Genomic DNA, 27,943 nt, shown 5'->3' on the forward strand with positions numbered 1-27,943 from the left:
GAAAAACTAGGTGTCCACCAGGAATCTCTCTCATGAATTAAGGCAGGCTCTGGGCAAACCACCCTCCTCTTAGGAAAGAGGGATGCATTCTCTCTGATTGGAATGTCAGAGAAAAGAATTTTTTAAAAAACAAAGATATAAACTTTTTTTTTAATACTCCTTGTTAAAAGGAATTTGGGCTGACAACCTCTATACATCACCAGGGTACCTTAAACTCCCTTTAGTCTTATAATCCTTACTCAAAGCTACCTGTCAACATTCAAAGTTTTTACTGTAACTTTAAAAAAAAATTCACCTCCACTATCATGACCTCCTAAATTCTGAGACCAAATAAAACATTCTTCTCTTTCTCTTTACCCCTCCCAAGTATTCTGAGAACCCCCCCTAAACCATAACATATTAAATGGCTTAGCGCTGGGCTGGCTTTAAAGCCAAGGAAGGGTGTGGCTCTCAGCTAGTGAGGGGCCCAGGACTGAAAGGGTACAGAAAGAAACAAAACCTGCTTCTCTATGGAGCATGCATGACGCACACACAGGACTGGTCTAACAAGTCCTGATCTCTCAGGCCAGGCGGCCTCCTTCTCCTCCCCCATTATCCACATGCCTCTCCAAGGCCCTCCACTGGGACAGTTAACATTGAGTTTTCTCTTATCCTGAGAAGAGACTGAGTTACTTACCTGGATCCCTGTGCAACCTTGCCAAAGGCACCTCACCTAGCCTTAAAAGGAGAAAGCAGGGCTTTAGGGAGAGGCCGATAAGGAAACAAAGATAAGAGGGAGTGGCAAAAAAACAGAGCGAAGTGTTAGACTAAAGGAAGGGGAGAAGCCAAATCCCTTTCTCCTTCCTACAAGAGGAGAAAGATCAGGTACACTATGAAAAATAAGAAAAAACCTAATTGAAATGCAAAGGTATTGTTTAGGTCTCATGTCATAAAAGAGAAATCCTAAAATTAACTAAGATACCTTATACCCTTCCATACCCTAGGCTAGGGAAAAAATACATATATTTGTGGAAAAGCTTAACCTTAGAATTTACTAGGGGTCACCCAAGTGTTTGAGCTCACATTCCTTTTTTAAATAGCAGCTTCTCAGCCGGGCGCGGTGGCTCAGGCCTGTAATCCCAGCACTTTGGGAGGCCGAGGCGGGCGGATCACCAGGTCAGGAGTTTGAGACTAGCCTGGTCAACATGGCGAAACCCTGTCTCTACTGAAAATACAAAAATTAGCCTGGCGTGGTGGTGGGTGCCTGTAATCCTAGCTACCCGGGAGGCTGAGGCAGGAGAATCGCTTGAACCCAGGAGGTGGAGGTTGCAGTGAGCAGAGATTGTGCCATTGCACTCCAGCCTGGGCAACAAGAGCAAAACTCTGTCTCAAAAAAGAAAGAAACAAACAAACAAACAAACAAAATAGCAGCTTCTCACCAAACTTCCTAACTTTCAATCTATGGCATTCCCCCACCTCTTTGCCCATCATTTGAAAGTAACTTGGAAAAGGTGGAAGCATGTAATTGAGCCATATTTACAGTCCCAATTTCTCAAAATCCTGAAAAGACCAATAAGGCACTCTTTTCATCAAGTTTGGAGTATGTCTTCTTTTTGAGACAAGCAACAGGGAGACAGAACATGTCAATCTATAAATGAATCAATCAGAAGTGTTAAGGTCCTTTCTCAGCTTTAGGACAGATAGCAGGAGGAAATGTTTCTCCTTATCTGAAAGAAGAAAATCCTACTTTGAAGGGGAAGAAAAGTTGTGTATTATTGCTCTTCCCCTTGAAGTTATCATATAATCCTTTCAACACCTGCTGAGGTAATGGCCTCTTTTTATAAATAAGCATACTACCTGTATATCACAAGTATTTAGTATCTTGCCCAAGTTCATCAACTAGTAGTAAGTAGTGGAAACTCCTATTTTATTCCAAGTCCATGTTCCTTCTTGATAAAGTGGAAAGAGTATGAATTTTCTGTGCTTCCTGTGGTTAAAAGTCATTCTTAAGGCCAGGCTAGGTGGCTCAAGCCTGTAATCCCAGCACTTTGGGAGGCTGAGGCGGGCAGACGGCTTGAGCTCAGGAGTTCGAGACCAGCCTGGGCAAAATGGCAAGACACCATCTCTACAAAAAATACAAAAAAATTAGCCGGGTGTAGTGGCATGTGCCTGTAGTTCCAGTTACTCGGGAGGCTGAGGGGGGAGAATCACTTGAGCCTGGGGGTTCTAGGCTGCAGTCGGCCGAGATTGCGCCACTGTACTCCAGCCTGGGTGACAGAGTAAGACCCTGTCTCCAAAAAAAAATTTTTTTTAAATGACATTCTAGTTCCAATTGAGAAGTTAACCCAAAGTTAACATTTTTTTACGGAGAGGGGAAGGAGGCAAGAGAAGGTGGAATGGAACCAGCTAGACTTTTGGGTCTTACCTTAACTTCAAAGAACAAAACCTTACTCAATTTGGGAAGAGTAGCTTGCAGTCTACCTCAGATTTATCTCCCCTTTTATAAGGACCTAGTACTTGGGAGGAAAGGTGCTAAGAACAAAAGAGGCACTACTCTGTAAAAATCACCTACCTTACCACTGGCAAGCCTGCTCTAGAAAGCTGGCTACATGTCACATTCTCTGATCACCCCCTCAACCCTACCACAAGAAAAAAAATCCAATCACAAATATCCCTACTCTCATTTTTAATGTGACATCTCACTAAGCCAAAAGCAAAGATCAGAGCTGGGGTGGGAAACAGAAGGAACTAGAGGCAGTAAAGATTGTGCTAGCCAGCATAAGAACAGAGAAGAAGGATTGTTCTAGTGGTATGTTAGCAATCTGCCTCTAGGGCAGCTGTCCTCCTGGACAATCAAAGGCGGGTTTGTGTGTGTGCTCAGGAACCAGCCAGCTTGGCTCAAAGTTAAGGACTCAGCCACCCAATCCACAAAGTGAGAAAAGATGCCTGTTTCACAGCTGGAATGGAAGGCAGGGAAAACACAAAACAAGGGAGAAAAGAGGGAAGGAAGAGAGAGGGTATTGCAGGTGCTATTTCAGTCTAGACATAGGGAAGAAAAATCCTAGGAAACTACCAACCATTGTCTAGTCATGTTCAAACATTAGGGAATTGCTAGTAACTCTTAATACTAAGTAGGTAGGTTTCTCCTGATCTGTATGTAGTAGGCTGCCAATTGGAAGGATGAGACCTAAAATGTAAAGGACCTCAGCATTACCTGTTTCTTTCTGTCCCTTTTAAGCCCAACAAGGTACCTGCAATATACACAGCAAATGAACATTCCTTAACGTCTATTTCCTTCTAGAATTCCTTTCTTAATTAAATCTTAGAGATCCACAAAAAATAGCAGCACACACAAAACTCAGTAAGCTTCCCAGTGCTAAGAGATCGAGGCCATTTATATAACTCAAGTGCTAAAACGCAAAAGGCCACAGTCAGAATTCACACTCCCTAATCCCTCGGAGTAGCTAGATGCTCGGAGACCCATTAGACACACAAAGGCTGCTCTCTTCTCGGCAGAGCTCTGCAGCAGAGCTGCTCTCCAGGGACAAAGAGATTTCACAGGAGAACCACAAAGACATCGACCCTCTCTGTTCCCCCACTCCCAGCTTTCTCACTTCCTGTCACAGTAGCACCAGACCACAGTCTCCCAGAAACAAACAAATACAAAGTGCTGGATTCTGGGCTTCAGGCCAACCACATTCCAGGGCATCCTGTCTACCAATCACGGGCCAGAGCCCCCACTTTGCCCTGCTCAGCCCCTTATCATGTTCAGGGAAAACAACCCTCCTCTCTGCCCCAAGCCAACACTACGTAGGACAAAGCTCAGGCCTTCAAGAATCAGCAGAAAGATACTGTGTGTGGATCTAAGAGTTTGGAGGGGGTGAGGGAATTTTTAAGATTCCTACTTGGCAAGTTTCTTCACTTTGGAGGCACTGCATTAGGGATTTTAAAGCTACTGCTGCTGTTAATTCAGCTCAGCTACATGTGACACATCTCATTATGGCAATTTGATTACCAACCTGGATTCAGTGAATGGAATATTCCCATTTGGAGAACTACTTTAGGAACTTCACCTTCCCTATCATCCACCTCTGTTTTCAGCCTTTCAAACTTTTTCCCTACAAGCATAGAGTTGATTTAGACAGGCTCCACAGAGAACAAACAAAGGCAGCGGACTCCACCCTACAAAGAGGCAGTTTAATCAGGTGCTGGGAGCAAAGTTCCCCATTTCCCTAGAGAATGAGAGGACAACCACTAGGAATTGCACAGAAGCCAAATACTGGCAGCAAAGAGGTCAAGACAGCAACATCAGCTTTTCCTGCTCACAACCCCCTGAAGTGGGTCAGGGGCTGTAAATTTGGAGCCTAGTCAGAAAAGAAAGCCTCCTCTCCTAATAAGGGTCCTCCACTAACTCCAAGAATTAGATAAATGATAGACTTTTCTATTATCTTGTACAACCCATTGGAAATTAGCCCTAAGTCACAGAAGCAAAAACGAAGACAGAGGTTAAGCTCTATAAGCTAGAGATTCTTGGCCGGGCGCGGTGGCTCACGCCTGTAATCCCAGCACTTTGGGAGGCCGAGATGGGCGGATCACGAGGTCAGGAGATCGAGACCATCCTGGCTGACACGGTGAAACCTCGTCTCTACTAAAAATGCAAAAAATTAGCCGGGTGTGGCGGTGGGCGCCTGTAGTCCCAGCTACTCGGGAGGCTGAGGCAGGAGAATGGTGTGAACCCGGGAGGCAGAGCTTGCAGTGAGCCGAGATCGCGCCACTGCACTCCAGCCTGGGCGACAGAGAGAGACTCCGTCTCACAAAAAAAAAAAAAAAAAAAAAAAAAAAAGCTAGAGATTCTTGAAATCCAAAGAAGCAACACCCTCTGCCCAAAGGGCTCAATTCCCTTTGCATAAAAATAGCACGATGCTCAGCAGAGTCCTCCAACCAGAGGGACATACCAGGAACTAACTAGTAGTATGCTATCACTTCTCATCTTTTCTTCTTCCTTTATTTTTCTTATATTTCTTTCATCTTCTTAGATCTGCTAGAATTAGTCTGGGCCGAACCCTCGTCTAAAGCAGCACATGATACAAAAGAACTAAGTCTAAAACAGACAACTTAGAAGGATTTAGTCCTTGGCCAGGCACGGTGGCTCAAGCCTGTCGTAATCCCAGCACTTTGGGAGGCTGAGGCAGGCAAACCACTGGAGGTCAGGAGTTCAAGACCAGGCTGGCCAACATAGTGAAACCCCATCTCTACTAAAAATAAAAAAATTAGCTGGGCATGGTGGTGCACACCTGTAATCCCAGCTACTTCAGGTGGCTAAGGCAGGGGAATCACTTGAGCCTAGGAGGCAGAGGTTGCAGTGAGCTGAGTTCATGCCACTACACTCCAGCCTGGGTGACCAAAAAAAAAAAAGGATTTAGTCCTTATCTGGATCTGGTATGACCAGGTGGCAAGGGTAGGGCAGTAATATACACAATAGCCATTCTAGGGTGGGATAGAAAAGAATATTGAGCAACACTATGGAACTTCAGCAGCAGAGCCCAGCCATTACAAACTCTATCACTGAAGCATACACACAAAAAAGTTAACAATCTCTTACTTGGCATGGAATCAGACTAACTCCCTTTATCTCTCAAGAATACTGAACAATTAGTTATGACAGTTAGTATTCTTACCCAATTCTTCCTCATGCATAGCCCAGGCCAAATAATCAGACTTAATTAAGTACCACAGTGTGAAGTAGATATACTAAAGCAGATAAAAATAGTAGCTTTTAGTAGAGGAGAGTTTTCTGAGATACCAAAAAAAAAGTTGTAAAAGACACACCCAGGCAGAGAACTGAACACACCCACATCAATGCTGCTAATCCAAAAGGATGCTTGGCAAGTTCTCTGCATCAAATTGAGCAGGTGAGACAGAAAAGGAGTGCTGACTCAGAAATATAGTAATCCTGGGGTGTGAGGGAGGGAAGAAGACAAGTATAGCCAACCAATTACAATTCAACTTAACTTCACCAGAGGTCCCAGTTCTAATTGTATTTAGGCTCTTTGCAGACATATTTAGAAACCCCAACTAAAGGAATAATGAATGGATGCGAAGAAAGCCTCTGGAGGGCCCAATACTCAGCGGGTAGGAAGGATGAATCTGTTTTGTTGTCTAACTTCCCACACCCCTCTCTCTCCAAAGCAGGCCCAACACTGAAAGAATTACAGGGAGGGGAGGCAGAAGAAAGAATGTGACTGGGAAAGGTTTAGCTACATTCCAACTAGCCAACATCCCACATAGCATTAAGAGTGCCTGAGAATTCAAACCCACTACATAAGAGTTGCTGAGACTCTGCTAACACGCATCCAATTCCTGTGCCACCAACCCCCACCCCCAAACACTCTGAAAAGAAGAGTAATTGAGATAGCTTGATGAAGGCACCAGCTGTTTCCACAACCACCCTCCCTCGCTCGCTCCCTCCCCTCCTGAGACCTCAGTTCAAACTCACATCAAACACTTAATACAATTGACTGGTCAGTAGGAAGGAGAAGCCTGGACTAAAATAGCAGTAGGAGTGCCAACTGGCCCCACTTAAAGGAATGCTTTCTTGGCTCAATTCAAAAATAAGAAACCTCTGTCATCCACTCCCCTCTGCCCAATTATGTTCTCCTTTCCACAACTTACCCCGCTCTGTGTCAAATGAGTTTCAGTTTCTTCCCTCCAACTCCTTGGTCTATTTTCAAATGTCAGAAAATACAAGGGAGGTGTATATAAGGTTGAATGTAAAAGTAACATCGGAGAGATTAGGCTTCCCAGACTAAATCCAAACCTAGTACGGGGCTCCCATATAAGAACAAGGAGACAGGGGTACACCCAGCACCCATCTATGTGTTTCGAGTGAGGAAAAGAGTAAACCTTAAGCGGCTATACACAAACATTAGTGGTAACACGATTACTAACATGACCAGCCCCTCCCCCACCCATATTCCAAGTTGGCCAGAGTTAACCAAGGAGGAAGGGAAGGAAGCCAGCACTTCCTTTTCAGACAGGAAGTAACATTGGCCCTTCCTGTCCAGTTTTAAACAAATTGTCCAGCTAAGTTTCAATGCTAACATCCTCTCCTGAATTTGTTCCACAATTTAAAACCACAGATACAGTCTAAAGGTTTCTCTTCCTCCCAACAGGCCAGTCCTCCATACCATGCTAAGTGTTAGCATAACCCCCAAATCAAGAGGTAACATCTTTAATTCCAAAACAACACAGGACACAGAGGTAAATCACTTCACTTCAAATTAACGACTTTCTCGTCATGTCTACTACAATAAACCATGTTCTATACTTTTTTTTTTTTTTTTTTTTTTTTTGAGACGGGGTCGCCCTATATTGCCTAAGCTGGTGTCAAACTCCTGGACTCAAGTGATCCTCCCTCTTTAGCTTCCTAAGTAGCTGGGATGAAAGGCACAGGCCACCATGCCTGGCTCTACTTCTCACCCTAACTAAATAACCATCCACCTGAGAAATAACATATACATATAGCTTAATTCAAACATTCAGGTTTTGTGATCCTGAATCGTGAATGATCAGAATCACCTAGGGAGTTTTTTGAAAAAAATTAAATCCCCCCTCTATGTCAGTTTCTACAGGGAAGTCTGGGAATTCATGTTTTTAAAAAAAAAAAAAAAACCCTCATAGGCTGGGCGCGGTGTGGCTCACACCTGTAATCCCAGCACTTTGGGAGGCTGAGGCAGGCAGATCACCTGAGGTCAGGAGTTCGAGACCAGCCTGGCCAACATGGCAAAACCCCACCTCTACTAAAAATACAAAAATTAGACAGGTATGGTGGCACACGCCTGTAATTCCAGCTACTCAGGAGGCTGAGGCACGAGAATCACTTGAACCTGGGAGGCAGAGGTTGTAGTGAGCCAAGATCCTGCCACTGCACTCCAGCCTGAGCAACAGAGTAAGACTCCGTCTAAAAAATAAATAAATAAATATTAAAAAACCCTCATAGACTCTTAACGCCTGTTGTGAACCACTGTAGTGGCCTATCCCTAACAACCCACTGACCTTCTTGCTAAAAGGGCACTGGTTATAAAATACATTATTTGGGCCAGTTTTACTGCTCACCAGACAGCTCAGATCATTATTCAGTCTAGATTAGAGGCTCTTTGAAAGCATGAATCTAAATATAAGGATGGCTGCAATGGCACAGTCCTAACTCCTGTACTGCAGACTCAGAACCTAGAAGGAAGAACTGTCTAACTTGCCAGCACCATCTTCTCTGGAATCCTGAGTTGCTACAATGTAGGATATCCCTCTGTACACTGCAGATTGGAGAACCCAATTAAGTTTAAAACATCTTAGATGGCCTTCAGGGAACAGAGAGCTATGCCAAATTTTCAAAGGCTGGTTTCCACATTCTATCCCAAAAGAACTCCAAAGTCTTAAATCTACCATTAAAGATCCTAGATAATTCTAAACCACTTGACAAAAGAGAAAGAACCAGAAACTCTGGATTCAAGTGGTTACCTCTGACACTTATGCAAGCCACTTTAACTTCTGGTTTGAGTAAGAGCAAGCGAGTAACAAAAGGTCTTTAAAGAACTAAAAAGTGAAACATTCCTACAGGTAAACATGTGTCACTGAAGACTCAGGAAACAAGAATGGCATTAAAAGACATACTCTCTCCCAAATCCCAAAGTCAAACAATAAAGGTACATTTAAAACAAAAAACAAAGCCAAAAAAAGTTTTGTTTTCTTTTGTTTTTGTTTTTGTTTTTTTTTTTTTGAGACGGAGTCTCACTCTGTCGCTCAGGCTGGAATGCAATGGTGCAATCTCAATGCAACCCTGGCCTCCAGGGTTCAAACCATTTTCCTGCCTTGGCCTCCTGAGTAGATGGAACTACAAGTACGCACCACCACGCCTGGCTAATTTTTATATTGTTTTTAGTAGAGACGAGGTTTTGCTATGTTGGCCAGGCTGGTCTCTAACTCCTGACCTCAAGCAATCCGCCCACCTCAGCCTCCCAAAGTGCTGGGATTACAAATGTAAGCCACTGCACCTGGCCAAAAAAATTTTTTTAATTAAAAAAAAAAAAAAAAAAAAAAGCCGGGCGCGGTGGCTCACGCCTGTAATCCCAGCACTTTGGGAGGCCGAGGCGGGCGGATCACAAGGTCAGGAGATCGAGACCATCCTGGCTAACACGGTGAAACCCCGTCTCTACTAAAAATACAAAAAAACTAGCCGGTCGTGGTGGCGGGCGCCTGTAGTCCCAGCTACTCAGGAGGCTGAGGCAGGAGAATGGCATGATCCCAGGAGGCGGAGCTTGCAGTGAGCCGAGATCGCACCACTGCACTCCAGCCAGGGGGACAGAGCAAGACTCCATCTCAAAAAAAAAAAAAAAAAAAAAAAAAAGACATAGCCAGGCGTGGTGGCATGTGCTTGTAATCCCAGCTACTCAGGAGGCTGAGACAGGAGAATCATTTGAACCCAAGAGGCAGAGGTTGCAGTGCCGTTGCACTCCAGCCTGGGCAACAAGAGCTTAACTCCATCTCAAAAAAAACAAACAAAACAAACAAACAAAAAAACATACTCTCAGGCTGGTCACAGTGACTCATGCCTGTAAGTAATTACTGCACTTTGGGAGGCGAAGTGAGGAGGATCACTTGAATCCAGGAGTTCAAAACCAGCCTGGGCAACATATAGAGACCATGTCTCTACAAAAAATACAAAAATTAGCCAGGTGTGATGGAGGCTGAGATGGGAGGATCATTTGAGCCTGGGAAGTTGAGGCTGTAGTAAGTCATGATCATGCCAGTGCACTCCAGCCTGGATGACAGAGCAAAGCTCTATCTCAAAAAACTCTCAAGACAACCACAAACATCTGGCACCAGCTATATATGATGACGTAATACATATTAACCAGTTGTTTAAAACAATTTCAAAATTTTGGGTAATCTCTGATTGCCTGGATTATTTCCCATGCAAGATGATACAGTTACCTGACCAAAGGAGGAGATGGGAAGAAAAAAAGTTTATTGGTTGAGGTCATCCCTGATATTAAGTAACCAGATGACAACGAGGTAAGCATAATTAAAGGGAAGAACAGAGGGTAACCAGGTCAAGAGTCAGAGCTGAAAACTCCAAAGAGAGAGGAGAAGAGGGGTGAGTGAGAGACAGAGAGAGACAAAAGAGCAAGTAAGAGGGACAGGGAGAGGGAGAGAGACAGAGGAGACAGAGAGAGACAAAGAAAGAGAAGGAGACAGAGACTCTGAGGGGCAGACCAGCTAAACCAGAATTCTTAAGAGGGAAAGTAACAGTGGGTGATTCAAAACATAGGTACTCAATCAGATATCCTTTTACTTTCCTATATGGGGTTGCCATAGAACATCAAATCACTAAATAGTTGGTGCTTCTTCCTCAACTCCATCAAAGTCAACTAGGTAAAGTGGCTCAGGATGTGCTTTAATAACCTCTAAGGCCTAAACAAACATATGGAAAGGGAAAGTGGAGACATCAGTTAGTCATCAGGGATAATCATCTCTCCTGATGTGCAAGACAGAAATATGGATATGGTGACCTATAAAGGGGTCCTCAAAGCCATGAATTCTCAACAATCAAGGCATGGGGAAGCAGGAGCTTTTTGGTCAAATGAGCAAAAGGAGAAGCAGCAGACAAGTGGGGCAAGCCTATTTAGTCAAAAGCACATAAACCAAACCAATAAATGTTGTGCTCAAAAGGAAACTGTACAGGTCTAGGCTGTCACTCCTGCTCATAGAAAACGACTAGGTAGATAAGATGATGGAGAAACATACAGCATTTCTCTGGTAAGGAAAAATTTAGGGGCCGGGCACAGTGGCTCACACCTGTAATCCCAGCACTTTGGGAGGCTGAGGCAGGCAGATCTGAGCTTGAGCTCAGAAGTTTGAGACCAGCCTGGGCAACATGGCAAAACCCCACCTCTACAAGAAAAAAAAAAAATTAGCTGGGTGTAGTAGTGCATGCCTACAGTCCCAGCTACTCAGGAGGCTGAGGTGGGAGGATGGCTTGAGCGTGGGAGGCAGAGGCTGCACTGAGCTGAGATTGTGACACTGTAGAGACAGACCTTGTATCAAAAAAAAAAAAAAAAGAAAAATTTTGATCTCACTTCCCGAAAACAAATAAGCTTATTCTAAGTAGCTGCCTTATTATTATCATTCTCTAAGAGAAGGGTAATTAACCTATGCAAAATCGGCTACTATGCAAATTATCTGCTAACTATATTTTCATGGAGATTCCACAACGGGAGAAATATGGAGGTTGGGTCAGGTGCTACAAGAAAGACACAAAAATTCGGTAACAGCCATTGCCTCTGGGGTTTGAAGTGGAGATAATTTTTTTTGGTACAATATAATACACAACAAGACCCTACATTATTCCCCTTCCCCCAAAATACATTCCCAGTGGACCTCTCTGGACAGGTCTCTTACGTCTCCTTCCCTCCTCTCAATCTCTTTTGTTCACTGGCAATAACCAACCTCAGGGCCTTTGCACTTCCTACTCCTCATACCTACATGACTCCATCCTTCATTTCTCTTGGTCTCTGTCACATGAGACCCTCCCTGACCACTCTACATAAAATAACCTCACTCCCACCCTGGGACTTCTTATCCTCCATACTACTCATTCTACTTTACTTTTTTCTCAATAATATTATCACACTCTGACATACTACATATTTACTTATTATTTGTCTCTCACAACTAGAATGTAAGCTCTTTGAGAACAAACAGTAGGTCTATTTTGTTTGTTGTTGTACTTCAGTGTATGGCATACAACAGACTCTCGAATTTCTTTTGAATGGAGATGTTCTACTTCCTTCTTCAATGAATACAAAAAGTTAAATTTTAGAAAAAATAAACCAACTTTGTTTTCTTTTTTTTTTTTTTTTTTTTTTTTTTTTTTCTTTGAGATGGAGTCTCGCTCTGTGGCCCAGGCTGGAGTGCAGTGGCCAGATCTCAGCTCACTGCAAGCTCCGCCTCCCGGGTCTACGCCATTCTCCTGCCTCAGCCTCCCGAGTAGCTGGGACTACAGGCACCCGCCACCTTGCCCGGCTAGTTTTTTGTATTTTTTAGTAGAGACAGGGTTTCACTGGGTTAGCCAGGATAGTCTCGATCTCCTGACCTTGTGATCCACCCGTCTCGGCCTCCCAAAGTGCTGGGATTACAGGTTTGAGCCACCGCGCCCGGCCTTTGTTTTCTTTTTCTATACTTTTTTTTTTTCCCAACTGTGATCTTAGTTAGGCCTACGAAGAGGCTTAGGTAGCCTTACCTGCCTATTTGGCTGACCTTCAGCAGGGTAGACATCCAAGAGGCCAACTGTGCTCCAGTTAACACAGTAGTCAATGGAGAGCAGAACAGCAAAGAGGTTACAGAACTTGACCCATTCCAACAAAGCAGGAAAGAAATCAGATTGGCACCAATTTCTCTTTTAAAATAGGCTATTTTAAAAGTGTACTGAATATACACCAGCTACTTTATTTCAATGAGATTTACTTCACTTGCAATGAAATGGGAACTGCAGGTGCTTTGATAAAGGTATTGAGAAGTTGACCTAGTTTCTATAACAACGTCTTATGTCCTCAACCATGAGAATACATTTTAGTTTCTTAAAATATGAGCTTCTTAGAACAAAAATCTTTTCTCTCTTTTTTTTTTTTTTTTTTGAGAGAGTCTCACTCTCTCACCAGGCTGGAGTGCGGTGGCGCGATTTCAGCTCATTGCAGCCTCTGCCTCCCAGCTTCAAGTGATTCTCCTGCCTCAGCCTCCCAAGGAGCAGGGACTACAGGCACACGCCACCACACCCAGCTAATTTTTGAAATTTTAGTAGAGACAGGGTTTCACCATGTTGGCCAGGATGGTCTCAATCTCTTGACCTCATGACCCGCCTGCCTCGGCCTCCCAAAGTGCTAGGATTACAGGTGTGAGCCACTGTGCCCGACCATGTAACAAAAATCTTTTCAGTCCATAAAGATACCTCCTAATGTGCTACTGCACTACAATATAGAACAACATAGAAAGCACAAATAAAACAGATAATTTACTCTGGAGAAAGTAAATTTTTTTTGCTCAACTGTCAACTAAACCAAAATGAGTAATTAATCAAGAAATGTGGATGAAATCTAAAAATCAAAGATAAAACCAATCTGAATCACTAGAAGAGACCAGTCTTCTTGGATTACAACTGATTCCTAAACTAGATCTAACTGAAATGAAGTGGTATCCTAACAGTTGTACCTTTAGCACACGGGTACAGTTTATTCTAGAGTAAAAATCAGAAATACGTCTTTTTTTTTTTTTTTTGAGACGGAGTCTTGCTCTGTTGCCCAGGCTGGAGTGCAGTGGCACAATCTCCGCTCACTGCAAGCTCCACCTCCCGGGTTCACGCCATTCTCCTGCCTCAGCCTCCAGAGTAGCTGGGACTATAGGTGCTCGCCACTACGCCCGGCTAATTTTTTGTATTCTTTAGTAGAGACGGGGTTTCACTGTGTTAGCCAGGATGGTCTCGATCTCCTGACCTCGTGATCCACCTGCCTCGGCCTCCCAAAGTGCTGGGATTACAGGCGTGAGCCACCGCGCCCGGCCAGAAATACTTCTTTATATTAACTGTGAGTGAGGCAAAGCAATGCCCATGAAGACCTAAGGGAAAACCTAAGGGGAAAAAAAGGAAACCCAACCTAAAAGAAAAAAAAAAGATAAGGGAGGCAAGAGGAGGCAAAGAGAGACAAAGGAAGACACCACAGAGAATAGGAAAGCAAAAGAAAAGGAGAAAATACAGGAGAATTGGTAGAAGAAATTGTAGGTAAAATAAATGTGGGGAACTGAGTGTGGGAGGCTACGGGGTGCCAACAGAAATTAGCTTAAATAGCCAGGCAAGGTGGTGTGTGCCTGTAGTCCTAGCTACTCCAGGGGCTGAAGTGGGAGGATCACTTAAGCCCAGGAGTTGGAGACAGGACAACATACCAAGACTCTTTCTTTTTTTTTTTTTGAGACAGAGTCTCGCCCTGTCACCCAGGCTGGGGTGCAATGACATGATATCGGCTCATTGCAACCTCTGCCTCCCGGATTCAATCGATTCTCCTGCCTCAGCCTCCCGAGTAACTGGGATTACAGGCATGTGCCACCATGCCCAGCTAACTTTTTTTTTTTTTTTTGTATCTTTAGTACAGACGGGGTTTCATCATGTTGGCCAGGCTGGTCTCAAACCCCTGACCTCAAGTGATCCGCCTGCCTCAGCTTCCCAAAGTGCTGGGATTACAGGTGTGAGCCACCATGCCCAGCCTCTGTCTCATTTTTTTTTTTTTTTTTTGAGACGGAGTCTCGCTCTGCCGCCCAGGCTGGAGTGCAGTGGCCAGATCTCGGCTCACTGCAAGCTCCACATCCTGGGTTCACGCCATTCTCCTGCCTCAGCCTCCCGAGTATCTGGGACTACAGGCGCCCGCCACCTCGCCCGGCTAGTTTTTTGTATTTTTTAGTAGAGACGGGGTTTCACCGTGTCAGCCAGGATGGTCTCGATCTCCTGACCTCATGATCCGCCCGTCTCGGCCTCCCAAAGTGCTGGGATTACAGGCTTGAGCCACCGCGCCCGGCCTCATTTTTTTAAAAAAATGTAAAATAAAGAAAAATTCTTCAAAGAAATTGGCCAAGTACTATTTAGAACACTACTTTCATGGGTTCTTTAGTATGAAGAAAAGGGAGGAAAAAAGAAGGAAAATTCCTAGACTGGAATAAACCTGCAAGTTTCTAAGCAAGGTTGCATCTAACACATGTGTATTTCCCACAGACCACAGCTTGGCTTTTTCACATATAAAAGCTGACTCCTTTCTTAGAAGCACACTTCTCACAGGAAGCATTTATGAACTCATGTCACAGTTTTACAAATGTCCACAAATAAGTGTTGCAAACACAGAATGATGTCCACAAATTATTCTGTTTATCCTCCTCCCACTAACACTTCACTTTACTAAAGTTATCCATTCTCATACTACTGTTGAACTTCACCCACAGAACTCTCCAATTATTACCTACTACTAAAAATAATTTTTTCCCATTTAAAAAATTTAAAAGTTAGCTTTTACTCAGGAAGCCCATATATTCTGTAATGCAAGCACCTACATCTACCACAGATTCTCAGGTTTTAAGAGACCTTCGGCCGGGCATGGTGGCTCACACCTGTAATCCCAGCACTTTGGGAGTCCGAGGTGGGTGATCATTTGAGGTCAGGAGTTTGAGACCAGCCTGGCCAATATGGTGAAACCCCCCCCCCTACTAAAAATACAAAAATCAGCCAGGGGTGGTGGCGGGCACCTGTAGTCCCAGCTACTCAGGAAGCTGACACAGGAGAATCACTTGAACCCGGGAGGCGGAGGTTGCAGCGAGCAAAGATCACACCACTGCACTCAAGCCTGGGAGACAAAGTGAGACTCCGTCTCAAAAAAAAAAAAAAAATTAAAAAAAAAAAAAGATCTTTAAGGGCATTAGTTCAACAGACAAACAAAATTTGAATTCTTTAAAGCATCCATTCTAATAGCAAACACAAGATATTACTATGAGCTGTGCACTACTCTGTAAGTTTTACATACGTTAAACAACTTTAGAGTCACGACAATCCTGTAAGATGGTTGATATTATCCCCATTTTACAGACAAGGAGGCCAAGGCAAAGAGAGATTAAGCAATTTGCCCTAGGTTACATGGTTCCTCCATGGCAGTCTGGCTACCCATCCATGCTCTTAATCATTATGTTATGCTGCCTTGCCTCACCATATTGTGGAAGTCTCAGACTGGAAACTCCCTTTTTGGTTAGCATATTGACCAAAAAATATAGAATAAAGCATTTGTGGCAACATGTTAACAAATGATACCTAGGCAAATGAAGGGTATACCGGAGTTACTGCAAGCAACTTTCCGCAAGTTTGAAATAAAAAGTTGAAAAGTGCTTTTGTCATCACATCACATCACATCAAACATCATGGGACATGTTTTGTGAAAGTCATAACCAAATTATCTATTGCTGACCAGCAAGGAAGGCTTTAAGATAAAATTATGGCCGGGCACAGTGGCTCATGACTCTAATCCCAGCACTCTGGGAGGCCAAGGTGGGCAGATCATGAGGTCAAGAGTTCAAGACCAACCTGGCAATTATGGTGAAACCCATCTCTACTAAAAATACAAAAAATTAGCAGGGCGTGGTGGCGTGTGCCTGTAGTCCCAGCTACTTGGGAGGCTGAGGCAGGAGAATCATTTGAATCCAGGAGGTAGAGGTTGCAGTCAGCCAAGATCGTGCCACTGCACTCCACCCTGGGCAACAAAGCAAGACTCCATCTCAAAAAAAAAAAAAAAAAAAAAAAGATAAGAAAACTATTTGGCTCTTTATAATTCCCCCACTATATGCCTGATCTAAATTGACCACACCACACCAATCAAACTGAAGGGCTCCCTGGAGAGGAAGTGGCCCTAAAAACAGGGAACACTATCCCTGAATAAAATGGTAAATTCAGGCCCCATTCTCAGTACTTAATATTTAATAATAACATGCAATTCCAAGTAGAATTAGGGAAAAAATTACTTCCAAAAAATACATTAAACAATTAAATACAAGTCAATCCATACCCTAATTTCCCCCTCATTAGTTCTAACCAGAACAGTTGTTCTTGCCTTCTTACAATCCCCCTGCCAGGCTATATCAATGCTCTATTGGAAACCTTGGAGGCAGCTGCATAGTTTAGGCAGAGCAATTCCCACTTCAGCTTTGTGTGGCATTTAACCCTTCTTTGAGGGAAGAGAACGTGAAAGAATATTTGTAGTTATTCACATCCTTATTACCTACAGTTCACTCCTTTAGGCAAGTTCCTTGTTAATACCTTTTAAATAACCCAAGAAAACTAATTTCGGTTCTTAAACTCATAAGCTTCCCAACACATGAACAAAATCTAAAGTTTTGTGGCTAAAGCAGTGATTTAAAGAATACACTGATATTCAAACATACTTTCTTTGAAACACTGATGTTCAAAACTATCATCCCAAGCTCTTAATATTTTTATTAACAAGCATAGAAACCATTCACCTCCAAACAGGGCTGAAAGCAAACTTTTCTGCTGATGTCTTAATATATTCTCCCCTAGGAAATGGCTACATTTAAGGTTTTCAGTTGTTGAAGTTCATTATGAAATGAACTGACTAGGATACTTTTTTTTTTTGAGATAAGATCTGGCTCTGCAAGTCCCCCTAAGTCTGGAGGGCAGTGGCACGATCTCGGCTTGCTGCAACCTCCACCTCCCAGGCTCAAGCTGTCCTCCCACCTCAGCCTCCCCAGTAGCTGGGACTACAGGCACACTCCACCATGCCCAGCTAATTTTTTTATTTTTTGTAAAGAGGAGGCTTCACCATGTTGCCCAGTGATCCACCCACCTGGACCTCCCAAAATGCTGGGATCACAGGCGTGAGCCACCGCACCAGGCCAGATCCTTACTTTTTATACTATTCTTTGTACCACTTGCCAAGAAAGGAACAGGATTAAAGAAATGCTAAAATTTAAAATCCTCCATTATCTCCAGAAACTTTGCTTAAAAATATAAGGGAGGGCCAGGTGTGGTAGGGCACACCTATAATCACAACACTTTGGGAGGCCAAGGTAGGAGGTTGGCTTGAGCCCAGGTGTTTGAGACCAGCCTAGACTACATAGAGAGACCCCATCTCCACAAAAATATACAAAACTTAGCCAGGTATAGTGGTGTGCACCCATAGTCCTAGCTACTCAGAAGACTGAGATAGGAGCACCATTTGAGCCCAGGAGTTTGAGGCTGCAGTGAGCCATGATTTCACCACTGCACTCCAGCCTGGGTGACAGAACAAGACCCTGTCTCAAACAAAAAAAAAAAAAAATTAAGGGAGGAGAGGCATAAAAGGTTGAAACTACAGACTACAGTAAAAGTTGCAAAAGTACATTGCAATTTGATTAATCTATGTTGTTTTGCTTCCTTTCAAACCTTCCCCACAAATCAGTCCCTCACTGATTCTCATCAAATGCCTTATTTAACCAAGGCTTACTGAGCACTTCAGTATGCAGCAGACACTAAGACAGGTGCTAAAAAGATACAGAGATAAGACAGTACCTACACCCAAGCTGCTCATAGTCTAGAGGGAAAGACAAGAATATCTGAACTACCTCCTACAAGCCTATCTCTGCAAGTTGATGATATCCTATCATTCCAAACCACATACCTAAAAATTCTCTGGAAGAAGAAATTTTACTGATAATTGAACAACGTGTGACACAATTGCAGGAAGTTTAAGAAATTAGGACAGCAATGGTGGGCATATGGATATAGAAAGATTCTCGTTCTAAAGATTAAAATAATATCCATTCTAGCACATCCAGCTCCCCACGAGCTCTATGGAAAATAGATCTTTTACATACATTATCCCAACAGGGGTAGTGGGGAGTTGGAGGGGGTTGGAAATTTGAGTACTGCCCCCGTGCCAAGATGAAACACTCCTGCCTCTAACAAGGGCTCATTTTAGTTCAAGCTGTTGTTTCCATTCTCTGTGGTGAATGGCAGTATATTAGTGGTTAAGTCCATGGACTTTGTAGTTAGTCAGAGCAGGGTTAATCCTGGCCTCAACCATTTACAGGCAGTGAGATTTTCACCAAACCTCAGCTTCTCTGAGGGTCAAATTCCTTAAAAAACAAAACAAAACAAAACAAAAAAAAACGGTGGTGGGAAATTAATAGCTTATGCAAAATGCTTAGAATACACTAAAAACAAGGTGTGGGGAGGTAGGGGGGAATGAGGGCCTTGGCAGTTACTAACGGGTACCAAAATAGAAGGAGATAAATTATACAAAGCTAATCATTTTGTTATTCCAATTGATAGTGATCTATTTGCATCCATCCTATCTCATCCATCCCTAGAGAGCAACTACTTCATAAACCTAAGGCTGGATTGTAATTACTTAGTGCTTTTCTTTTTGTTAATATCTCCAAATAGTCTCAATTTTACCCTAGCTCAGAGAACATGTTGAAGCTTCTCTGACTATCCATGCTGGAACCTTGAGAAAGGTACTAGAACTCCAACCACCTAAAAGAGAACCGCCCCCCCTCCGCCCCCCAATCTGGAACACAGACCACTACCTTACTCACATAACAAAGAAACCAACCGTATATAGGAGGCAAACAAGGAAAGAAAAATCTGAACAGCTCATACTTACCTGTCATCATTTTTTACCCCAAAACCAAGACGAGGAGCAAAATAAAAAAATTTTAAAAATAAAAGATTTACTTATCTGCATCCCTTATAATTCCTGAAAGAACCAGTGGAGGTGAGGTAAAAGACAAATCTTCCATCTTATCACCCCAAAGGCTCTGTACTACACACCAGTCAAAACAGCGCCTCAGTTCGTGGAAACAGTCCTGGACACTAGGTTAACCAGGATGCTCACTTCGACTACACAAAGCCCACTATTTAAAGCTAAACCCAAATCACCACCACTCAGTCATCCAGAACCTATTTTCAAACTGCCTTTGTACTCCTCCTTCAGATTCCCTCATCCCTCCCCCTAAAGGTTGAGTGGGAAACAGACACTCTGGAAGCAACATGACCAACACTCTAAAGATCCAAGAAACCTCCCCAGGCTGGAGTCAAGGCATAGAGAACATTTGAAAGAAAATTTGGAAAATACTAAACAGACTATACACATTGTATTTTTTTCTTTCTTTTTGACTGTACTTGTTATAATTATGAGATCCAGACATCAAAAATTTCCTGCAGCCTTTGCCTAGATTATAGTCAAAGGAGGAACAAAGTTCTGTTTCCTCCTGAAGCCACAACTTCACAAGGATGAAATCATCTTTCAAGAAATACCCTCATTCTAGAAAAGAAATTCAAGGAAGTCTCGTCTTAAAAAAAATTTGCGGCAGGGGGGTGGGGGGTGGAACGAAATCAAATTATTAAAGATACATACCAGTTTAAAGCTAATGAGCAGCTTACACACTAAAGCCCATCTTGTTACAATTAGGACAGTATCTATAATTTTCAGCCTGATTCGCATTTTCAAAAAGAGAAGAGAATACCCTAGTTTTTCAGCTAGTGATGAGTTGGCTATATAATTATCTAGAATCAGTACTTTTGCAAGAATGTATTTGCGAAAACAAAACAAATCTTAAGATTAAATATATGAAAGCACAGTCATAGGCCTTCAGCTCTAAGAGATTTAAGATTTCATGGTAAATTAACTAAGCAATAAACTCCAAAAAACAACTTTCAGTTTGGTTTAAAAATAAAAATCTCCCTTGTGTTTTCTGAAACGTATTTTAAACACTAAACTTTGTATAAATGGTTTTTCTAAACCTAATTTTATTCCAGCCATGGCCCTTTCAGAGTGCAGAAAGCTGAAAATATTTTCAGGTGTGTAGTCACTTTACTCAGGTGAAATAAAAAGCATGATTAGAATTTCCTTATCCCTTTAAACACATAAACCAAACGTTGTCGTATTTGCAGATTTAACAAACACCTCCACAAATCTTTGCTATGAAAGGTAGTTTAGAAGGAAGAAGGAGATGGCAATTCAGTTAACATTGTTCCGTATGTTTTCTTTTATAAGCCAAAGCAGGGAGACTACATCTAGCAGGAGAATGAGGTTCCCACCCACCGCACCTGGAAAAGTAAGAGGGATCCACCCAGGAACAGCAGGGCTGAAACCGATACGGGCCGTTCAAACTCTCTGGGGGAAAAACAATACCATTTACGCTGCAAAGCTCCCTGCAACTTTCCACTTCCACAAATCCAATGACAAAGAAAAAAAAAGTTTGAAACATATGAAGAACCATCTGCATAACTGGGTTCCGACACGGACAAATTCCTTTCCCAACCCACATGCAACATGCCAAAAAACCAACTTTTGGGCTCTGAAAACAGAAATATGTTAGCTTAATCCAGAAAAAAACAAAACAAAACAAAACAAAAAACATAAAATCAAAGAACACACCAAAATGTAAATTTTCAAACCTGCTCTTACCCCTCTGGATCTACTCAGCTTCCTGTATTAGAGAGACCTAGAAGTTTGTTTCCAGGTCTTGTATATTTCACCTTTTTAAATATAATAAAATACCAAAATCTACCCCGCCAAAGTATTGAAAGTAGAAAGAAAAATAATTGCTTAAAAGTTACTCATCAACATAACGAACTCTCTCCCGTTTTTTAATTCCCTCCCGTTACCGTAAGACAAAAATTCGACTTGCTTATCCTCCTTTTCCCGTCAGTACATACATTTTCTTTAAAAGCCACACACCTCAAATGTGGAGTTCTAAAAACCAGTCCTTTAAGAAAGAAACCCAAGGCTTCGCCAAGGTGCTGAGAAAGACAAATCCAGCAAGGCAGTTGATTTTTCGCCACCTCTTCCTCCTTTCAGGATCTTTCCTGCTCTTCTTTCTCTCTCTCTCCCTCTCTCTTTTTTTTCCCCCTCAGATCCAACACCTAAAATGGAAGTTGCACCCAGCCAAAGGCAAGGGAGCCTGGGTGGTGACAAACTGATCTGGCAGCCCTACCCCCTTCGCTTTCCTAAGTGATGTCAGCCCCTGTGAGCTTCCAATAGGAGTCAGGCATAAATCAGGGAGCTGACCTTATCCAATAGGAAACTTTATTATAGAAAATTAAAAAAAGAGAGGAGGAGAGAAAGACACAAGGGGAAGTTTATACATATATATTTATATTTATATATTTATATTTAAAGTGGAGAGACTGTACAATCTCTGAGGAATTACTGCAGAGCTGAGGGGGGCGGGGGAGGCAAGGGAGACAAGGAACAAGGGCTTTTCAGAATGGCACGCCTAAGTCTCAGTTCTCTTTGATGATGGGTTCTTGCTCCCTCTTCCGTACTATCCCAGTGGGGAAATAGAAAAGAACTGATTTTACTTGCCTGCTGCTGTTTGGTTTGTTGCTTCCTATCCCAAAGCATTTCCCTAAAGGAAGATGGTAAAGAAAGGAGAGAGAAATCCTAGAAACAGGACTACTATATGTTGACTGGGATGGTAGGGGATATCTGAGGTAAACCCAGTTTCACTGTTTTGGATTAGTTGCATTAGAGCTAATTTTTTTTTTTTTTTAATTTCTAGACTTGTTAACAGTTTTTAGTCTCTATACTCTGAATTAGAAGGAAGCAGAATCCACTGGGCTGTTAAAGAAAATCACTGTCTTCCCAATTTGTCCCCAAATCAAAATAATGTGGGTTTGTTGGGAAGAGGACATGAAATCCAATAAACAATATATTTAGAGGGAATAACAGCATAGGTAAAGAAAGTAAATATCGCCGGGCGCGGTGGCTCAAGTCTGTAATCCCAGCACTTTGGGAGGCCGAGACGGGCGGATCACGAGGTCAGGAGATCGAGACCATCCTGGCAAACACGGTGAAACCCCGTCTCTATTAAATACAAAAAAACTAGCCGGGCGAGGTGGCGGGCGCCTGTAGTCCCAGCTACTTGGGAGGCTGAGGCCGGAGAATGGCGTGAACCCGGGAGGCGGAGCTTGCAGTGAGCTGAGATCCGGCCACTGCACTCCAGCCTGGGTGACAGAGCGAGACTCCGTCTCAAAAAATAATAATAATAATAATAATAATAATAAAATAAAATAGAATTACATACAAATCAAAAAAGATAACTTAGTGGTGAAAAATATGTTAAAATTTAAATTTATCTGAAACAGGAAAACTGTCTCTACAAAAAAACAAAGATTAGCCAGGTGTGGTGGGGCAAGCCTGTGGTTCCAGCTACTTGGGAGGCTGAGGTGGGAGGATCACTTGAGCCTGGGAGGTTAAGGCTGTGGTGAGCTGTGATCACACCATTGCATTCCAGCCTGGATGACAGAGCAAGACCCTGTCTCCCTCAATAAATCAGTAAATAATACAAAATGGCTATCTCAAAATAAAGTATAATAAGCATTAATACATACTGACTGAGGGAAAAACTGTTCATACTCAATTAATAGAAAATAAAAAGACTAGTTCCACTTGGGTTATTTTGAGCACCTATTGTGAGCCAGGTACTCCACCAGATGACAAGGATAACAAGATTAGAAAAGTTTTCTGTTTTCATAGAGAATAGGAAAGAATTCTTTCTCTAGGAAAGAATGAGAGGATTAATAAACAAAAGTCAGATGGACCACTATGTAGATTTTAAACAGATTGATGGGAATGACTTGTGGCTTACTCCAGATTGGATGTCAGGTGCAAACTCTCTGGAGAGGTGACATTTAAATTGAAATCTTTAGCCACATGTGGTGGCGTGTGCCTGTAGTCCCAGCTACTCAGGAGGCTGAGGTGGGAGGATCAGTTGACCCTACAAAAGTAAGGCTGCAGTGAGCCATCACTGCGCCACTGCACTCCAGCCGGGGCAACAGGGGGGACCTTGCTTCCAAAATAAAAGAAAAAAAGAAAATGTTGAAATCTGCCAGGTGCAGTGGCTCATACCTGTAATTACAGCACTGTGGGAGGCCAAGGCGGGCAGATCACCTGAGGTCAGGAGTTTGAGACCAGCCTGACCAACATGGAGAAACCCCGTCTCTACTACAAACACAAAATTAGCCAAGTGTGGTGGTGCATGCCTGTATTCCCAGCTACTTGGGAGACTGAGGCAGGAGAATCGCTTGAACCTGGGAGGCAGAGGTTGCGGTGAGCGGAGACTGCGCCATTGCACTCCATCTCAAACAAGAGCAAAACTCTGTCTTGAAAAAACAAAAAGAAAAGAAAATGTTGAAATCTAAATGATAAGAAGCAGCCAAGTAAGTAAGAAGATATAAGCCCTGAGGTATGGAGCTGAAACATACTGGACCCAGCAGAGAGCACTGGAAACGAGGAGGATGGAGGAATAGATGAGAATCAAGACTGTGAAGTTTTCTATAGCTCAGAGAATAAAGTTTGTATTTGTATTCTTAGGTAGAGGAAAACCTATGGGGTTTTTTGGTTTTGTTTTTTGTTTTGTTTCGTTTTGTTTTGTTTGTTTTTTGTTGTTGTTGAGACGGAGTCTCCGTCACCCAGGCTGGAGTGCAGTGGTGTGATCTCAGCTCACTGCAACCTCCGCCTCTCAGGTTCAACCAATTATCCTGCCTCAGCCTCCCAAGTAGCTGGGATTGCAGGCACCCGCCACCATGCCCAGCTAATTTGTGTATTTTTAGTAGAGATGGGGTTTCACCATCTTGGCCAGGCTGGTCTTGAACTCCTGACCTCGTGATCCACCTGCCTCGGCCTCCTAAAGTGCTGGGATTACAGGTTTGAGCCGCAACACCCAGCCAGGGGGTTTTAAACAGAATGAGATGATCACATTTTTAAAAGATCTGGGTGGGTGCAATAGCTCATGCCAGTAATCCAAGCACTTTGAGAGGCTGAGGCGGGAGTTCAGGAGTTCAAGACAGCCTGGGCAACATAGCAAGACCTCATCTCTATAAAACAGCAAGACCTCATCTCTATAAAATAAAATAAAAATAAAAATAATTAGCTAGGTATGGTGGCATGAGCCTGTGGTTCCAGCTCCTCGGAAGGCTGAGGCGGGAGGATCACTTGAACCCAGGAGTTCCAGGCTGCAATGAGCCATGATCAGGCCACTGCACTCCGGCCTGGGTGACAGAGCGCAACCCTATCTCCAAAAAAAAAAAAAGAAAGAAAGAATGAGCAGCCGGGCACCATGGCTCATGCCTGTAATCCCAGCACTTTGGGAGGCCGAGGCGGGTGAATCATGAGCTCAGGAGTTGAAGACCAGCCTGGCCAAGATGGTGAAACCCCGTCTCTATTAAAAATACAAAAAAGTTAGCTGGGTATGGCGGCAGGAACCTGTAATCCCAGCTACTCAAGAGGCTGAGGCAGAGAATTGCTTGAACCCGGGAGGTGGAGGTTGCAGTGAGCCGAGATCACACCACTGCACTCCAGCCTGGGTGACACAGCGAGACTCCATCTCAAAAAAAAAAAAAAGAAAATAAAGAAAGAAAGAAAGAAAGAAATGGTCTTTGATAGATTTATGCAAAAATAGATTAAAGAGGGATAACAGTGAAAGCAGGACAAGTTTATTTATTTATTTTTTATTTTTTTGAGACAGAGTCTCACTCTGTTGCCCAGGCTAGAGTGCCGTGGTGCCATCTCAGATGACTATAACCTCCACCTCCTGGGTTCAAGCGATTCTCTGCCTCAGCCTCCCCAGTAGCTGGGATTACAGGCATGAACCACCACACCCAACTGATTTCTGTACTTTTTTTTTTTTTTTGAGACAGAGTCTCACTCTGTCGCCCAGGCTGGAGTGCAGTGGTGTAATCTTGGCTCACTGCAAGCTCAGCCTCCCAGGTTCACGCCATTCTCCTGCCTCAGCCTTCTGAGTAGCTGGGACTATAGGTGCCCGCCACCACGCCCGGCTAATTTTTTGTATTTTTAGTAGAGACGGGATTTCACCGTGTTAGCCAGGATGGTCTCGATCTCCTGACCTCCCAAAGTGCTGGGATTACAGGCGTGAGCCACCGCGCCCCGCCGATTTCTGTATTTTTAGTAGAGACTGGGTTTTGCCATGTTGGCCAGGCTAGTCTGAAACTCCTGACCTCAAGTGATCTGCTTGCCTTGGCCTCCCAAAGTGCCATGATTACGGATGTGAACTACTACGCCCCATCCAAGAGGAGTTTAAAGGCTATTGTACTGGTCAAGCTGCAGTGACAGGGATTTGGATTAGGGCAGCAGTAAAAATGGAGAGAAGTCAATAGACAGAAGATGTGTTTTAGACATACAGAATTGTTTTATGGTTTTTTTCTTTCTTTTTTTCTTTTGTTTTGATGCATGGAATATTACACTCGGTGCTCAGTTTTACAAACCCTCAAAGTTTCATGTCCCCATCTACAATCATTACCACATACAAAACCAGAAAAACAAGATACCATAAAATGGTGAAATATTAAGAAAAAGCTGAGAGAGGGAAAAAAAAGTGTGCTTTAAAAAGAAGTATTAAAATTATTATATAGGGCAGAGTGTTATGCTGTGATGATTCTAGTTCTAAAATAGACTAAAACAGCCAGGTACAGTGGCTAATGCCTGTAATCCCTGCATTTTGGAGGCCAAGGCAGGAGGATCGTTTAAGCCCAGGAGTTCAAGACCAGCCTGGGAAACCCAGCAAGACCCTCACCTCTACAAAAAAACTTTAAAAAAACAATTAGCAGGGCATAGTGGTGCATACCTGTGGTCCCAGCTAATTTGGGAGGCTGAGGTAGGAGGATTGCTTAAGCCCAGGAGTTCAAGGCTGCAGTGAGCTGTGTTTGTGCCACTGCACTCCAGCCTAGGTGACAAAGTGAGACCCTGTCTCAAAAATAAAATAAGGCTGGGTGCAGTAGCTCACACCTGTAATCCCAGCACTTTGGGAGGCCAAGGCAGGTGGATCACCAGAGGTCAAGAGTTCCTGACCAGCCTGACCAATATGGTGAAACCTCATCTCTACTAAAAATACAAAAATTAGCCAGGCGTGGTGTCATGCACCTGTATTCCCAGCTACTTGGGAGGCTGAGACAGGAGAATTGCTTGAACTCAGGAGGTGGAGGTTGCAGTGAGCCAAGATTGTGCCTGCACTCCAGCCTGGGAGACAGAGCGAGCCTCTGAATGCCAAGAATAAATTTTTAAAATTCAACTCCAAAACCCCACTGGTTATCCATACAAAGAAAAACAAAATATTTTTACTCCTTTCTACCCTCTGGTGGTTACACATTACAATCAAAGTTTGTCATTTTTGAAGCCCTGGATAGGATGGCCATTTATCAATCCCTTTAGAAGTTATTATTATCTCTCTCTCTTTCTTTTTTTCTTTTTTTTGAAACAGAGTCTTGCTCTGTCGCCTAGGCTGAAGTGCAGTCGTGTGATGTCAGCTCACTGCAACCTCCGCCTACTAGGTTCATGCAATTCTCCTGCCTCAGCCTCCCAAGTAGCTGGGATTATAGGTGCCCACCATCATGCCCAGCTAATTTTTGTATTTTTAGTAGAGACAGGGTTTCGCCATGTTGGCCAGGCTGGTCTCGAACTCCTGACCTCAAGTGATCTGCCTGCCTCAGCCTCAACAAAGTGCTGGGATTACCGGCCTGAGCCACCTTAAGAAATTCTACCAACACAAGATTTAACTAAAATCATGTTAGATTAAAAAAATAAGAAGTCCTCTCCACTTCTTGAAAATTAATTTAATCCTCATGGCAATATATTAATGAGAAGATATACATTTATAATTTCCTTACACTTCCACACAGTCATCTATACTGGTACTCTACCTGCCCAATCAAGTTCTGATTCTACAGTAACAGATGCCATAAACAAGGGTTGTTCTGCCTTCTCTTTTGTTTTCCTTGCTTGTTTACGTGTGTGTGTGTGTTGTGCTGTTGTTGCTGCCACTGACATCTAAAATCTGTCCTCCTTCTGCTAAGTTTTATGTCCTCTCACTAACTGCCTCTTCTTCAAAGTAAGACAACAGCAACCAAAAATGTTTTCTGTTCCTTGTTTTTTCTCCATCTCAACATCAGAGGCCTCAGCCTGGGGGAAATAGTACCTGACTTGGAAATGCACTCCCCACACCACCATTTCAACCAACCTCAAATCATTTTTGAAAAGGTGTTAGATATCAATAAAGACATTTGGGCACACTGTACCCTCACCCCTCTACGTTTTGTCCCTTTGCACGTTCCCCTTGTCTTAGGCATCTTTCTTCCTTTCTACCTCCAGTTGACCTCAGTGGGAGCTGGTTCGTTTCAATTCACCCCACTTTGTCACCAGCAGCTTTGGACTCAACCATTCTCACCCAGAGTTGGACATCACAGACTATCTACTGAGGGGCAATAACTGAAGCCAGGGCCTAGGTCCTAACCCACACGGGAAAGAACTGCTGTCCAGAATTATACCATGGGTTGGCACTCTCTGTATATATTTAATCTTGAGATAATTAGGCC

At 43.2% G+C, this 27,943-nt stretch overlaps 1 protein-coding gene across 39 annotated transcripts in view; it reads right to left on the reverse strand.

Annotated features, from left to right (window-relative positions):
- The window catches only part of CTNND1 (catenin delta 1), a 59,409-nt gene extending 37,871 nt beyond the window's left edge, over nt 1-21,538 (reverse strand). For 24 of the 39 annotated variants that reach the window (XM_077960599.1, XM_015114119.3, XM_077960596.1 and 21 more), the window contains exon 1: nt 21,294-21,538. The gene's annotated coding sequence lies outside the window, so the exon portion shown is untranslated. 39 annotated transcript variants of the gene reach the window in all.
- Between the last annotated feature and the right edge of the window lie 6,405 nt (nt 21,539-27,943).

This window comes from Macaca mulatta, chromosome 14, assembly GCF_049350105.2.
Source record: "Macaca mulatta isolate MMU2019108-1 chromosome 14, T2T-MMU8v2.0, whole genome shotgun sequence".
Classification (NCBI taxonomy): domain Eukaryota; kingdom Metazoa; phylum Chordata; class Mammalia; order Primates; family Cercopithecidae; genus Macaca; species Macaca mulatta.